General features: G+C 47.7%; 1 pseudogene; it reads right to left on the bottom strand.

The window, feature by feature from the left end:
* Positions 1-1,282: 1,282 nt before the first annotated feature.
* Positions 1,283-14,710, bottom strand: part of LOC118905794 — a 31,738-nt pseudogene continuing 18,310 nt past the window's right edge.

Consider the following 14,710-nt stretch of genomic DNA (forward strand, 5'->3'; position numbering starts at 1 on the left):
TCCTGAACTACCCTAGGCCGTCTTCAGGAGGAAAGAGTAGAAACAAAAAGGCGGAGCCAGTGCAGCACTGGGAGAATCTGCTGACTCCCAAGATAACCGAGAGAGCCTGCCTCATCATGATGGCTCCGCTCTGTAGATGACATGGGTCTTGAGTGGTCAGTAACTGATCTCAAGGCCCTGGAATTTAGTGGCTTGGCCACTGCACTTACGCTGTTTATCATGGTACCTCAGCACAGGGTCCAAGTTCAATCCCAGGCATTCTGGAATCTGTCTTTATGATAGGGAGTCTGATGCCAGGGAAACCTGTATTCCGGCAGTGAATGGACTCCCCCAGTGATCTCATCCCTCCAGCCGCCTGCGTCCCATCCATGTGCTGGGCTCCAGGTGAGCTGACTCCCCAGAGCCCTCCTCGCCTGCCTGGTCCGCCTCTCATCCTCTGATCCGATTCCACTAGTGGACCGAACTGAAACAGGCTGCCACCTCCTCCAGGCAAGGACCCTGGGTTATTCACGTTATTTGAGTCCACAAGGTAGGACCAAAAAAATTTGTGGATGACAGTGATGCTGAAGATGATCTGTGATATAATTTCCAGCAAATAACCCTCAAGAACCCAGAGGCCATCTTTGTGACTGAGGATACCAACCCATCATATACTTTCATGTGAGATGAAATGAGATAATGTGAGATACTATATGTACAAATGCTTCATAAATGGTAAGACATCATACAAACAATAATGAATACAGTCTCCCTTGCCCTGATCAGTGATTGGTCCATTTCTAATGACCCTTAGCTTTTGATTGATATTTCCAATACCTGAGCCAGACCCATCTGCCCTGTCCATCTTATCAGGAGTTCAAACTTTTTTTTTTTTAACTTTGGGTTTTTATTTATTTTATTTTATTTTATTTTATTTATTTATTTATGGCTGTGTTGGGTCTTCGTTTCTGTGCTAGGGCTCTCTCTAGTTGCGGCAAGTGGGGGTCACTCTTCATCGCGGTGCGCAGGCCTCTCACTATCACGGCCTCTCTTGTTGCGGAGCACAGGTTCCAGATGCGCAGGCTCAGTAATTGTGGCTCATGGGCCCAGTTGCTCCGCGGCATGTGGGATCTTCCCAGACCAGGGCTAGAACCCGTGTCCCCTGCATTTGCAGGCAGATTCTCAACCACTGCGCCACCAGGGAAACCCAGGAGTTCAAATTTTGATAGGCCATCCACCAGTTCCTCTGTTTTAGATACCTGCAACCAGTCAGCCTAGCGCTTTTCCGATGCCCAGACAACCTTTATGTGGCACATTGGAGATGGTTCTTGAAGTAGTGGAGAGCCAGCTTGAACTAGACCTGAGCTTTGGTGTTGGTCCAGTATGCGTTGTAGCTCTTCTCCAGGGCTGTCAGCTCTGGGTCCGCCACTGGAGAATGGGGCTGGCGACCTACAGTCACATTTGAGCGGGACCCCACAAGCAGGCTCCCGAGCCCATCAATAAAGAACTCTGAGTGAGCCACTTGCTGTAGGCGGGGGTCAAAGCCAACTCTTTGGAGCCGTTCTGTGTGGGCCAGGAAGAAGCTGACAGCACCACTGGTCACCACGCAGCTGGGGAAGCCATCCAGGGGCCGGAAAGACCCTGACCGCCAGTGGAGACAGCCCCCATTCTCACTGTGCTCCAGGAACAGCTTAAACTGGAACACATTTCCAAGCACACTGAACGCCTACCACGTCCAGTTCCGTCTTCTCTAGGACATCCACCAGCACCTCAATCTTGGTCTTGTCGTTGAAGAGAAAGTCATCGTCCACCCAGAGAACGTATTTGGTGGTGACCTAAGATATGGCCAGGTTCCTACCAGCAAACCAACCCTTCCCATAAGGCATGGTGTAATATTCCACGTGGTTGTTATTAATTTTCAGGGGCTCCTTGCTGTCATCAGCCACGATCACGGCCAAGTCTGGGTAATGCTCACGAATGCTCTGGAGCATGGTCATGAGCTTGTGGGGACGGAGGAGAGTTTTGGTGGCAATGCTCACCAGGTCTCTGAGCTTCCTCTCTGGTCCAGGGTCATATAACTTGGGCATAACAGGAAGGCGGATGGTCACTGGAAACTTGGCCACTGCGGACTTGGACTCCAGACTCATCACATCCACCCTGCAGCGCTGGTACTCTGTGCTTGTGTATGTCACATGCTGGAGTATGAAATTCAAAAGCTTCCAGTTACTGGTCGAAGTGGTCAGCTGCTTCTGGCCTCCGCCCTGCACCACTCTGTCTGGGATGTCAGCAAGGGTGTCCAGTGTCCCCAGAGAAGCTGTCAGGGTGACCTCATAGAAGGGAGCATCTGGTCCTTCAAACTGGAGACCTGCACGAAGTCATCCTGAAACCCGCCGCCTCGCACATTCCGGGCTGGTGGAGCTGGGCGGCCACCCCGCCGACTGTCCAGCCGTTGGCACCCTAGTAATCAGTTTAGCAGTCAGTCAAGGTTTAGGTTAAAAGCAAAGAAAGGTTTCTTCCCCTACCCGTAGAGGAAAGGGGCTCTTCCTGGCCTGAGGGAGTGCCAGCAGCCCAGGCCTTGCCTCTGCTCTCTGTCCCAGTTTGGGGACTGGCCACTGCTCACCACTGCCCTTCTTACATACCACCTACTCAGAGTCTGGCAAACCCTAAACTTTGGCGATAAAGACCACATTCTGATGGCCGTGCTATGCTGAAGCTGGCTCGTCCTGCCCCCTGACAGCCTGTTGTTAAATATTCAGGAACCTTGCTAGTCAGGTGTTTAAAGGTTGGTATTATGAAACTGACTGTGGTGGGAATATTTATACCATGGAAATCAGCAAATGCCAAATGCCACACATCGGGGACTTTTTTTTTCCTAGAAAGATAGTTCATCAGCACATCACTGCTCGCCAGAGAGAATCACTCTGACTTCAATAAGACCTCAGGACTGGGACTTCCCTGGTGGCACAGTGGTTAAGAATCCGCCTGCCAGTTCAGGGGATATGGGTTCGAGCCCTGGTCTGGGAAGATCCCACATGCCGCGAAGCAACTAAGCCTGTGTGCCACAACTACTGAGCCTGCGCTCTAGAACCCACGAGCCACAACTACTGAGCCCGCGTGCTGCAACTACTGAAGGCCACGCACCTAGAGCCCATGCTCCACAACAAGAGAAGCCACCGCAATAAGCCCGTGCACTGCAACGAAGAGCAGAGCCCGCTCGCCGTAACTAGAGAAAGCCCGCACGCAGCAACGAAGACCCAACGCAGCCAAAAATAATAAATAAATAAATAGATTTATTTAAAAAAAAAAAAGACCTCAGGACTTTGTGAGCAGAGGGGATTTCTCTCAGGATTCATGGTGCATACGACAGAACCTGACTCTGGTAAGCAGATCTGGGATTTTGGGGATGGATGTCAGATAGCCTACAGAATCCACAGGAAATCTGGAGAATCAGAATCAGGAAACAGGCTGGAACTGAGCATGGCCAGTCAGGGTCTGCCAGACCAGGCCACCATGCGGCTGGATGCTCGCGTCTCAGTTCTGCTGCCACAGGGCACTGAACCTCAACCCCAAGCACTTCCCCCTCGGCCAGAGAGAATTCTAAATGCACCTGCTCCTTGACATCCCTTGCTCTGGCTCTGAATGGGTGCATTTGATTGGCTGACTTTAAGTCGTATCTGCAACTCCCAGCAGTCAAGGTCATGAAGAACAATTCTCAGGCCTATTCTGCTGCCGTAGCAGGAGGTAGGAAGCTGACAACACTAGCGGATTTGCCAAAGAGAAGAAATACTGAGAATGCCCTCTGCAGAAAGGCTCTCCCGAGCCTGTAGGCTGCTGAGCTGATTGGTCCTAGAGCAACAGAAGAGAGTGAGAGCCTTAAAGGGTCCTACCCTCAAATCTGCTCCCACCCTGACATAAGTTCCTCCCTCCTCTGCCCACCTAGTTGTGATTTTTACAAACAAAATCTTGCTTTTACTGAATAAGATCCCTTTCTGAAATGAAATAGCCTTCCCAGATACATCCAGGGCCTGGGTGGCATATTAGTCACTCACACCTTAGTGTGGATCAGTTTAATCTGACATTTTCCCCTTATCCTCTTCATTCAGCTCAACTAAAAGAGTGGGAGTAATTCTCGATCACATACATTAGTGGAAGAATTAAGCATGGATAATCCAGAACAGGTAATCCAAGAAATATTTCCATGTGGCTCTGGGATATAGCATATGAGTCATTCATTATATAAAGGCATTAGAATTGCCTGTGTAAATTATGAGCACAATGGATGGAGAAAGGGCTGCCATAGTCCATAAGTCCAGGGGTGTCTTTCAGCTTACAGACTGTAAAATCAATGGCACCGCTCAGAGTTGTGCAGTGCACAACCTACACAACTGTATATGGTAGCCCTAGTGGAGGCTGTTCAGGGCTCTCTGAGCAGGAAGGGAAGAAAGCTAAGAAGAAACAACACCAAAGAACACATAGAATTGATCTTATCACTGGGAGAAGATATATTACAAGATTTAATACATAAAATGTAAACATACGCACAGCACATGAACACTTATAATAAAGCATCTTCACACTCATCCAGACCCACCCTAATTCATCTAAAAAGAATCCGAGAAGGACCAAAGGACTTCTCAGTGTTTAACTATGCTTATGAAAACCAAAACATTAGAGATCTTTTCATCATTCAAGGATGTGCTGGTGGGAGGAGGGAGGGGCTGCTGGTAGACAGGTGGGACGACACTGAGCTGCTCAGAAACCTGGTCCTCAGGTTGTTGAGTGACGAGGGGCTGAGAGGAGAGAAGCACACAGCCCGCCCTGCTCCCCCGAAGGCATGTTCCTTTATCACATGTGAAAGGAACTTACAGAGTAACAAGTACCCGATGCAGGAAGACTTTGGTCTCTAAGTGATCCCATGTTTGCAGGCTGTTGTTGATTTTACCCAAAGGAAAGGAAACAAATCACCACTTTTCTCTTGGAGGCCATGGTTGCAGCCCTGCCTTGGTTTTCTAGTCATCCCAGCAGACCTGGCGTCCGGAGCAGGAGTCAGAGCTCGGCCAGGTCCAGACTGTACAGCAGACCTCGGGAGAAAAGTGGGCCCATCAACCTCGGACCTGGGCACGCTGTCCCCTGAGCTCTCTGGTTCAACTGAAATCAAGCTGGACTTGGGCCGCCAAGTCCAGAAAACAAGGCCTTAGCTTGTGGTTAGGAGGCCTGGGCGCTAATCCTGCTGCCACCTAACTCGCGGGGTGGGCTAAGAAAGCCCCTTCCCTTCCTGGGCCCCGGATGGAGGCTACTGGGGCTCTTCCTCGTTCCCGCCGTGGCTGCTGAAGTGCTCAGGCTGCTCTGGAGACCTCTGTCTGATCCATAACTGCGCACACCACACAGTGCCGACCTCAAGCACATACATGGAGCTAGGTGTCCCCTTGGGCCTCCTCCTTTTGCCACCTCCAAAAGACCCATTCTCTCAGAGTCAGTCCAGGCTCCCGGTAGCCTGCCACCCCAGGAAGGACCTCACAAGGATTAAACGTGAAAAACAAAAGCAGATGAAGGAAACTCAGGGAAATATATTTTATAATCCATCAGGGGGAAATGCCTTTTTAGGCATGTCACAAAACCTCAATATCCATAAAATATGAGGTCGACAATTTTGACTAGATTTCCATATTAAGAAGACGAACACCAAACAGCAAAAGCAAAGATAAATGAAACCTAGAAGAAATATTGGAACTTATATCACAGGTAAAAGATTAATTTCCTTGAGACTTAAAAAGCTCCTTTAGAGTTTGAGAGATCTAATAACTAGTATCCCTTTTCCCACCAAAATTCCAAACCAACTTGTAATAGACACAGGAATAGGTAAATGAGGACCCCAAACCAGCTTTATTACTCACAGAGTTTTGAAGAACATAATTTAGGTATGCAAACAATGGGCTTCCTAATACCAGACCCTGGGATGAAGCAGATCTGCCCCCAGATCACAGGCAACTGTGGAAACTTGCAGGCCTCACCTGGCAAGGGCAGGGCCTCTGTTGCTAAGTTGACTGCAGAGCCAAGGGCCACCAGGAGCACCTGTGTTCTGCAGGCAGGCAGATTCCAAAGGGCAGGGAGAGAGAGGCAAGGCCTGTTCACTTCCTCCTCCCAAACTTACCAATCAGATAATTTACTTCTCTCCCCCACAGCTGAGTGAGTGAGGGGGTGGGGGGTCAGAAAGAGGACAAGATTTACATTTACTGATGTCCTTTCACTTGGAAATATAAAGCATGGAGAAGGGAAATCCTCCCCCGCTTCCAATAAATTCAAATAAGTCAGTAGAAGAAGAGCAATAGTACAAAAGAAAAATGAGAGGAGATATGAACAGACCATGCATGGAAAAGGAAATTCAGATACACGTACAAACATATGTGAAAGATGCAAAACCTCACTCACAATATAAAAATCCAAATTACAACTACCATGAAATATCACTCTGTACTTATCAAACTGGCAAAAGTCAAAAAATTTGTCACCACGTTGTATTGGTACAAATGTGGGGAATCAACATCCTCAGACATTGCTGGGGCGATGGCATAGCTTTTATGGAGGACAGTTAGGCAATAGGAATCAAAATTCGAAAGGCAATTACCTTTGACCCAGCAAATGCACTTCTAGGTATTTATCCTACAGATTTGAGATACGTGATATTCATGGCAGTATTGTTTTTGTAAATGCAAAAGATTGAAACCAACCGAAATGTACATCGATAGAGGACTAATAAAATAAATCAAAGTACATCAATGCAATATAATAATATAGAGCTATAAATATATTTAGGTAGTTCTGTATGTCCTAATATGAAATGACCTCCAAGGAAAGTAATATGAAATAAAGATACAAAATTTTTTGTACAGAATGCTACCATGTCCTTAAAGAAAATAATATATGTGCTTAGATATGCACAGACTCCTTCTAGAAGTTCACATAAGAAACTGGTTCCTTTAGACAAACTGGGAGATGGGGGATAAGGTGAGTAGGAGACCCACTTTTCACTGCATCATTGTATGATGATAAGGGCCCATAGGATGAGTAAGGTAGACTATCTATCTTTTCCTACTTAATGTGAATTTTCTTTAATGGATGACTTTCACCTAGTGGGGAGCTGCTGTCATGATGTGGTAGGTTTGGAAAGAGGCTGCTTTTGGAGCTGAGGCTCTTGATGGGAGGTGACGGGCCTTGTGGGCCCTCAAGATAGTGGGTTTCGAATAGCCAGAGGCCAAAACAAACACACACAGAAGAGCTAAGTGTAAAAGAGGGATCGGAGATGAGGACAAACCTCATGAACTAAAAGGCTGGGTCTGCTAAATTCTTACGGTAGAGGCAGACATGTCTGAGGACAGGAAAATGCATGCCCTGGTGTTCAGAGCACCTGCTTCAGAGCTGCGAATGAAGACAAAGGACCTTTAAGCCACAGCCTCCTGACTGTTTGCTCCCCAGCCACTGTGGCAGCTGTTGAAATAGCCCTTCCATCCCACTAGAATCTGGAGATAAACATCCTGTGAGGAAACCACAGCAAAGAGAAATTGTTCACTGTGGGCCATTCATCAGTGGGAAGCCTCTGTCACAGAACTCCACTCCTGGAGCTAAAGACTGCCCCCAAAGGGCAGGCATCACAATGCACGGCCCCCGTCAGGAGCAGGAATATCCAACACTGCCAAGGGATCAGTGCTGCTGCTGAAGAAGCCACACAGCATGCACTGCCCACAAGGCCAGACTGTACAGCTGCGAACCAGGGGTGCATCCATGAGGCTATGTGTGACTGTTGACTTTACATGTCAACTTGACTGGGCCACAGTGTACCTGATATTTGGCCAGACGTCATTCTGGGTGTGTCTGTGAGGGTGTCTCTGGATGAGATTAACATTTGAATCAGTAAACTGAGTAAAGCAGACTGCCCTCCCTAACGTAGGTGGGCCTCATCCAATCAGTTGAAGGCCTGAATAGAACAGGAAGGCTGACCTTTTCTTAGGGAAGAGGGCACTCCTCCTGCCCCTCTGTTTGAACTGGGACATTGGTCTTTTCCAGTCTTCAGACTAGGACTGAAATATTGGCGCCCGCAAGTGTCTGTTCTGGGCAGTCACTGCTTCAAACTCTTCTGGCTTCTGTCATTTCCACCACACGCATGGGTGCAGCAGCAGGAGAAGAGGGAATGTGGTTGACCGCTACCATGGTGCACTCCAAGAATGCCTTCACTGACTTCAAACCTCATCTCCCTTACCGGAGACCCTTACACCCATGAATGCTCTGTCCTAATCTGTCCAATTAATCTTCCTAATAGACCATAAGTTATAAACCCTAGGGTCTACAGGGACCTGGCCGGTAACAAAAATGTCTGAAATGTGAGTGGTGGAGACTGTGACAAGGTGGAGAGCGGGTACCCCATCAAGCACATCAAGCACATGCAAATTCTAATTTTTATTAAACAACATGCTGTCAACACAAAACACACCACTGTGTAACCTTTGTGGGCTACAAGCTCCCCATGGCTAGTTACAATGAAAACTAAAGTTTCAGATAAAAATAATGACAAACAATAGCATTGCAATTAACAACCAGGAACTTCTCTAAGATAGAGTGTGAAATAAAAATCCTTACAACAATCCCATGGGGGAGGCGCTACTATTATTTATTTTACAGGTGAGAAAACTGAGGCACAGAGAGGTTAAGTAGCTTATCTAAAATCACACAGTTAGTAGTATTAGAGTCAGAACTTGAACTTAAGTATTCTGTCTGCAAAGCCATTGAAATTGGGCTTGTTGTGAATTCAAAAGCTACAAGAGAACTGGACTCTGTTACACAGGGGCATGATTATTGATGTGTCTGGCTGTATTCCTACAAAGTGCCCTGGAATCCTGAGCATACATCCAGGGATTTCCAATCCCTATAGAGAACCAATCCCTGTCAAGAAATTCCCTCTTTTATCAATGGGGTTTGCTTGGTGGATTAGCTGGATAATGGACTCTGTTCTCTACTTTCTTCAGTGTAGATGGACACAGTGACCAGTAAAAGCCAATGTCTTTCTGACTTAAAAGCCAAGGCTTTGCTGTGGTAGGATGCTCACGTTGTGGAGGGCATTCTCCACACAGCTTTGTGACCTTGAGCAAGTCCCCAAGTCACGAGGGCTTTCACCTGTGAGCCGATCAGGCTGGAGGAGATGTTCTCTTAGGTTCACCTGGGCCCATGAGACAAAGTTAAAAGTAGGGTTTTAGGGCTTCGCTTAGTCAGCTCAGGCTGTTATAACAAAATACTATAAACTGGGTGGCTTAAACAACAAACATTTCTCACAGTTCTGGAGGCTGGGAAGTTCAAGATCAAAGTGCCAACAGATTCAGTGTCTGGGGAGGGCCCTCTTTCTGATTTGCAGACAGCCACATTCTTGCTGAGTCCTCCCATGGCAGAGAGGGCTCTGGTCTCTTCTTCTTCTTGTAAGGGCACTAATCCATCATGGGGGCTCCACCCACATGACCTCATCTAAACCTAACTATCCCCCAACTACAAATACTATCACATTGGTGATTAGGGCTTCACTTCATGAATTTGGAGGGGTGGGGACACACACATTCAGTCCATAGCAGGGCTGACAGCTGAGTATAGTTGCTGAAAACACACCTTGAAAGACTGTACCATGCTTATCACACAACTTCATGGCAGCCTTCCCTGGCCTTCCTTTCTGTCTGACCAGCTGCTTGCTAGCTAACAGCATGTACTGTAATTCTGGGGAACCTCAGTCCTATCTTCCAAGTCTCCATTCCCAGACCACTGCATAATCTGGGACTTCACACCTGTTCTTCAGCCCTCACCCAGTGAGGGCTTTGAGCACAAGCCAGAGGGTAACTAGAAACCCCTTTACTCTTGTGGTTCCCAGATTCACCCCATGAGGACCTGCATGTTCAAATTTTGTTGTTGTATTCAGTTGCAAAAAGCCAAATAAAGAACTTGCACCTGAAAAACATTGAACCTTATATGGTACTTGGAGTTCCAGGATGTAAAACTAGAGGTTAATCGTATACTCCTGCACAGGGGAGAGAGCCGAGGAACTAGAGAAGTAGCTTTCCAAAGCACACAGCTGGCCCTGGATATCTTCCCAGCTCTGCTGGAGAAGGAAGGGTAGGTCGCTCCCCAAGGGCCAGGCAGCCAACGCCTCCCCAGGCAAGGTGGCCAGCCAGAAGAATCCCATAGTCCAAGGTCTCTGGCAATCCTGAGGTCCGGCATGCAGGTCGGGCAGGATGCTGCTGCTACAGCCTGGAGCCACTGCCCACCACCAGCTGGTGGCGGCACTTCAGGCCTCTCCAAAGGGCACGGCTTGTGGCTCTCATGACCATACAAATAGCCAAAAGAGCTGTTTAAGTGATCAGTGATCTAAGTATCTATTAATGCTCAACAAGCCACCCCAACCCAATGGCATTAAACAACGATCCCTTATTATTATTATTTCTCATGGGTCGAGGAGTTGAATGGGCTCTGCTAGACGGTTCTCATCCAGGTCCCTCACGCCGTTGTGGGCAGGCAGTGGCTGGGGCAGGAGAAGTCTCTGAGGCTTCCTCCCTTAAGGGAGGAAACTGGGACCTCAGCTGAACACCCCCAGCGCAGCCTTTCCACGTGGCCTGGGCTCCCTTACTTTAGTCTTCATTAAGCTTCTGCTCTGCGATGGGAGATACAGGGAACAAGGAGGTTTAGACCATGGTATCCCCCCTCCATAAATTCAGTCTCACTTGGGAGATGGCACCAAAAAAAAAAAAAAATCAAGAAAACTAAAGAGCCACAGGAGGTAGCAATGAAGCAGGCAGTGTGGGCAAGGAGGGTGAGATGAGTTGATTTCAGCCTAGAGGAGGAGTGACCCGTCGAGGGAATATGCTGGGAGTGGGTCATAAACTTACACCGTCGGCACTATCTTCGGAGCTGCCATTCTTCCCATTGCTGTTAGCAAGTCTGTTTATTTTGCCTGTGTTTCTTTTGCTCTGTGTTGCTGTCAAACTGGAGTGAGTAGAGCAGGTGATGAAAGTAGTGTTTGGCCCACCATGTAGGAATGGAGGGGAAAGATCTAGGATGCACTAACTCCTGCCCAACTTTAAGCATTTATTCTTCTCATGGAGGGTTGAGGTCACCCACCTGAGAGAAGCAGAGCAGTGCAGAGCTGGTATGTGGGATGCAGGGATTAGAGCTAACATAGGAGGCCCTGTCTGAGGCATCTGGGGGCTGAAACAGCCCAAGGGGTGTCCAAGTCAAATCCTAGGACAGTATGCAGTGTCACCCATCTTGGTAAACAAAGCTCGTGTGATGAGCCCAAAGTGTACGGGCTGGCCCGAGAGTGAGAAGCAGCCAAAGGCCAGAGATGGTTGAAACTGTAATCAAACAAGGGCTCCATCACGAGCAAGGGGAGCAGGGTATGGAGTGCCTGGTTTTGCCTTTACTGAACTTAAGCCATGTGGTGTTTGGGTGAGTCAGACTGTATGCCAAACAACCTAATCTCTGCTTAAATAATAGCAATGATGGTCAAGACTGAGTGCCTACCACGTGGCAGGCACTCTGCTAAGCACTTCCTGTGCAAATCTCCTTTAATCCTCTTAACAACCCTGTGAGGGGTTATTATCCCTGTTTTACAGATGAGAAAACTGAGGCTCAGAGAAGGGAAAGTATTTGTTCATGATCAACTGTTAACTCTGACCCTTGGCAGTCAGACTCTGCCCCAAAAGGAGCTTTCACTGGGGCCACCACGCAATGCGCACAATGCACCTGTGATGGTGGTGGGTTTTTTCCTTTTATTCCCAATGAGAAAAATGGAAAATAAGAGACTTGCCTGAGGTCCAACAAAGCAGGTAAGTGGCAGAATAGGGACCTGAGCCCATTCTAATTCCCCAATCCAAGCTCTCTCCACTACTCCAAAGGCTCTTATTTGTGGGGTGTCCTCCCCTGCAGACTCGAATGGCCTGGTACAAAGTTAAGGAGGAAAAGAATGCAAAACAGAGCTCCTCATAGCCCCAGCCGGGGGAAGAAAGCAGATCGTTAACGGAGGTGAAGGGCAGGGCAGGGAGCAATGCTAACCATATGCCATCTCCCATTTTTCACTGAAAAAAAGAAAATCACCTTGTCATTTTTTTAAATTACCTGTCCTGAAGGGGGAAAGGAGCAGGTACTCCAAAGGGCTAGGCACCTGCTTTCCTCACCGTCTGCTTCCAATCTGTTATCTGGCCTGGTGCATGTCTCCTGTTCCTGGGATGTTTTAAGGGGCCTTCCTAGCTGGGTCCAAAGAAAACATTCATTTTGATTACAGAAAAGAGGCGCATCTGCTAGCCTGGATTTGTGGGAGAGCCCATAATCCCTGCATTTTACCTCCTATTAGCCTTCTTCTCCAGGAAAGAAATGTCCTACTCTTTAAAGTCGAGGCCATAAAACTGTGACAGCTCGCTTGCAAACAGAGCTGATTCTGGAACATGAAACAGCCCTTCAGATAAAATATACAACTCAGGTGTGGGAGTGAGAGGGCTGAGGCTTTAAAACTGAATCAGCTGTTAGTTACATTTTGTTTTATGGCTCTATCTGGGCAGTTCCCTACTGTAGAGCATCACCAGTTCCAACATTTTGGACATATTTCCCATTAGCCCTTTATTTGAAATTTTATGCTTCCCCTCATAAAAACCTTCAGCAGATTAATGTGCTTGGGATGTTTATTTATAAGTACAGCTGGTCTCCCTTCAAGTTGCTTTTATTGTCGAGGTGCCTGAGTGTGCCCTTTGTGTAGCAGCAGAAGGGTGGGACTGCATCCCAGCAACTAGCATTATCGCAGAGATGAGGAGACACGTGGCGGGGCTGGGGTCGGGGGTGATGGAGGACACCAGGCGGGCCTTTGAGGTCTGCCATGCAGCGAGGCACTTGGGAGCCTTCTTTGGCCTGGCTGCCATTATATGCATTGGGAACAGGCTATGTGTGGATGGAGGTACAGATGGAAACTGAGACAGCCATCCTCATCTCCCAGAGGGACCTATCCTGTGGACCCTTCCCTTCAAGACATCAGGACTGGCTTGACTTTGTTCAAGTAGGAGCTATTCACCCTTGAGCTGAAGAAGAAGATCAAGTACTGACCAAGATTGCCAGTATTACTCTAATCTTGGATGAACAATCATCACTTCTTTTACAAGATACATGATAATCAAATGTCTCGTAAATTTCTAAACTTGTACCATTCTTTCCTCCTTCCTCCTGCTTCATTATTTTTGCACTAAACGTGAGCAAGATCGTTATTTTTTAAAAGGTCAGGTCTTTAATCAGGTTTTTTTTGGTGTGTGTGTAATTTTATTAAGGACCACCAGATTGTATGGTCTTTTGCACATTTGGCTTCTTAGGTCTTACGCATCATAGGAACACTCTTAGCAACATCAGGGATGAGTATTCCCCCAGCTTCTGCTGTCTTTCCCCAGAACTGGAGGCAACCATTAGAAAGTTCTGCCTTCTGTTGGTGTCAGATCTGCCTCTCCACACAACTGCCGTCTTGCAAGTCCTACCCCTGTCCTCTGGGCCACACAGCCTATTTCCTCTCCTTCTTCCCTTTGAGAGATTTAAGGACCATGCTTAGTCCCTCCAAATCATATTTTTCCCACGCAATATGTCCTGTGCTCTCCCATGCTCTGAGTGAGAATCCAAACGACTGTTGGCCAAGTTAAGTCTTTTCCATCTTCCTTCGACTAATGGGTTCTTCTGCCAGCAAGACCACTAAGCCCTTGCCACACATGCCAGCCATTATGCAGTTATGTACTCTTGGCAAAGACTGTCTCTGAACTCCTGCTTCTGGGCTACAGAGAGAAATATTTTTTATCAGTCAGATGCCTTTTGATTACCCAGGAATTATAAGAGGCAGCAGACACTGAAACCAAAGAAAGAAGGAAAAAACTTTATACCAAATGGCTAGAGACTGATATTTGTCTTGCCCTTGCTCCCAGAAATGTTTGGTGATGTCCAATAGCGCAAGAAAATGCAGTCCAAGTATCAGATAATAAAAGTCATTCATGTGGTCTTTGGAGAGACAAATGCCCCATCCCCTGCCAAACTCCCTATGAACCCCTCACCTCCTTGCTGTGTAATTGGTTCTCAAAGGCCCTCTGAGTGTCAGGAAACCCTTGCCCACCCTCCACATCTCAGAGGCCAAAGGAAGCCGGGGTAAAAGTGACTGTGGTCAAGGCCTCAGGTCATTTAAGGGAAAAGATGAACAGTTGTTGGCATAAATAATCTCTTTGAAATACTAATGATTTTAACAAAGATGTAGCCTTGGGACCTAAAACTTTCCATTACACCCATGGCAAGACAGAAGGCCCTGGGACATTGGGAAGAGCAGAGACCCATCCACCAAGCATCTGGGGCCTGGATCACACCATACTTTGGGCACTTGCTGGGCAAAGTCAGTGTGACCCTCCTAATAAGGTGTCCCGATCACACATGACCTCACTTCCATCAACCCCATCTACCTGGTTAAGCTCCTGGGTCTAAGTCCTTTTTTCCCCAAAACTGGTCAAGCTTACAGTTTACAGTTCCTTAGGAGAGAGAAGACCTTCTATAGGAAAAGTCTGGAAGCAAAGCTGGGCTATTTCCCGTGCTGGCCTTCACCCTGTCAGGCGCTCCTGGCAAAGACCAAGGATACTCTGGACTACCGGAGGGTGAGGGCTCTGACTTGGGATGACCAGGGAAGACTCCCTAAAGAAGAGGC

This window comes from Balaenoptera musculus, chromosome 13 (genome assembly GCF_009873245.2).
Source record: "Balaenoptera musculus isolate JJ_BM4_2016_0621 chromosome 13, mBalMus1.pri.v3, whole genome shotgun sequence".
NCBI classification, from domain to species: Eukaryota; Metazoa; Chordata; class Mammalia; order Artiodactyla; family Balaenopteridae; genus Balaenoptera; species Balaenoptera musculus.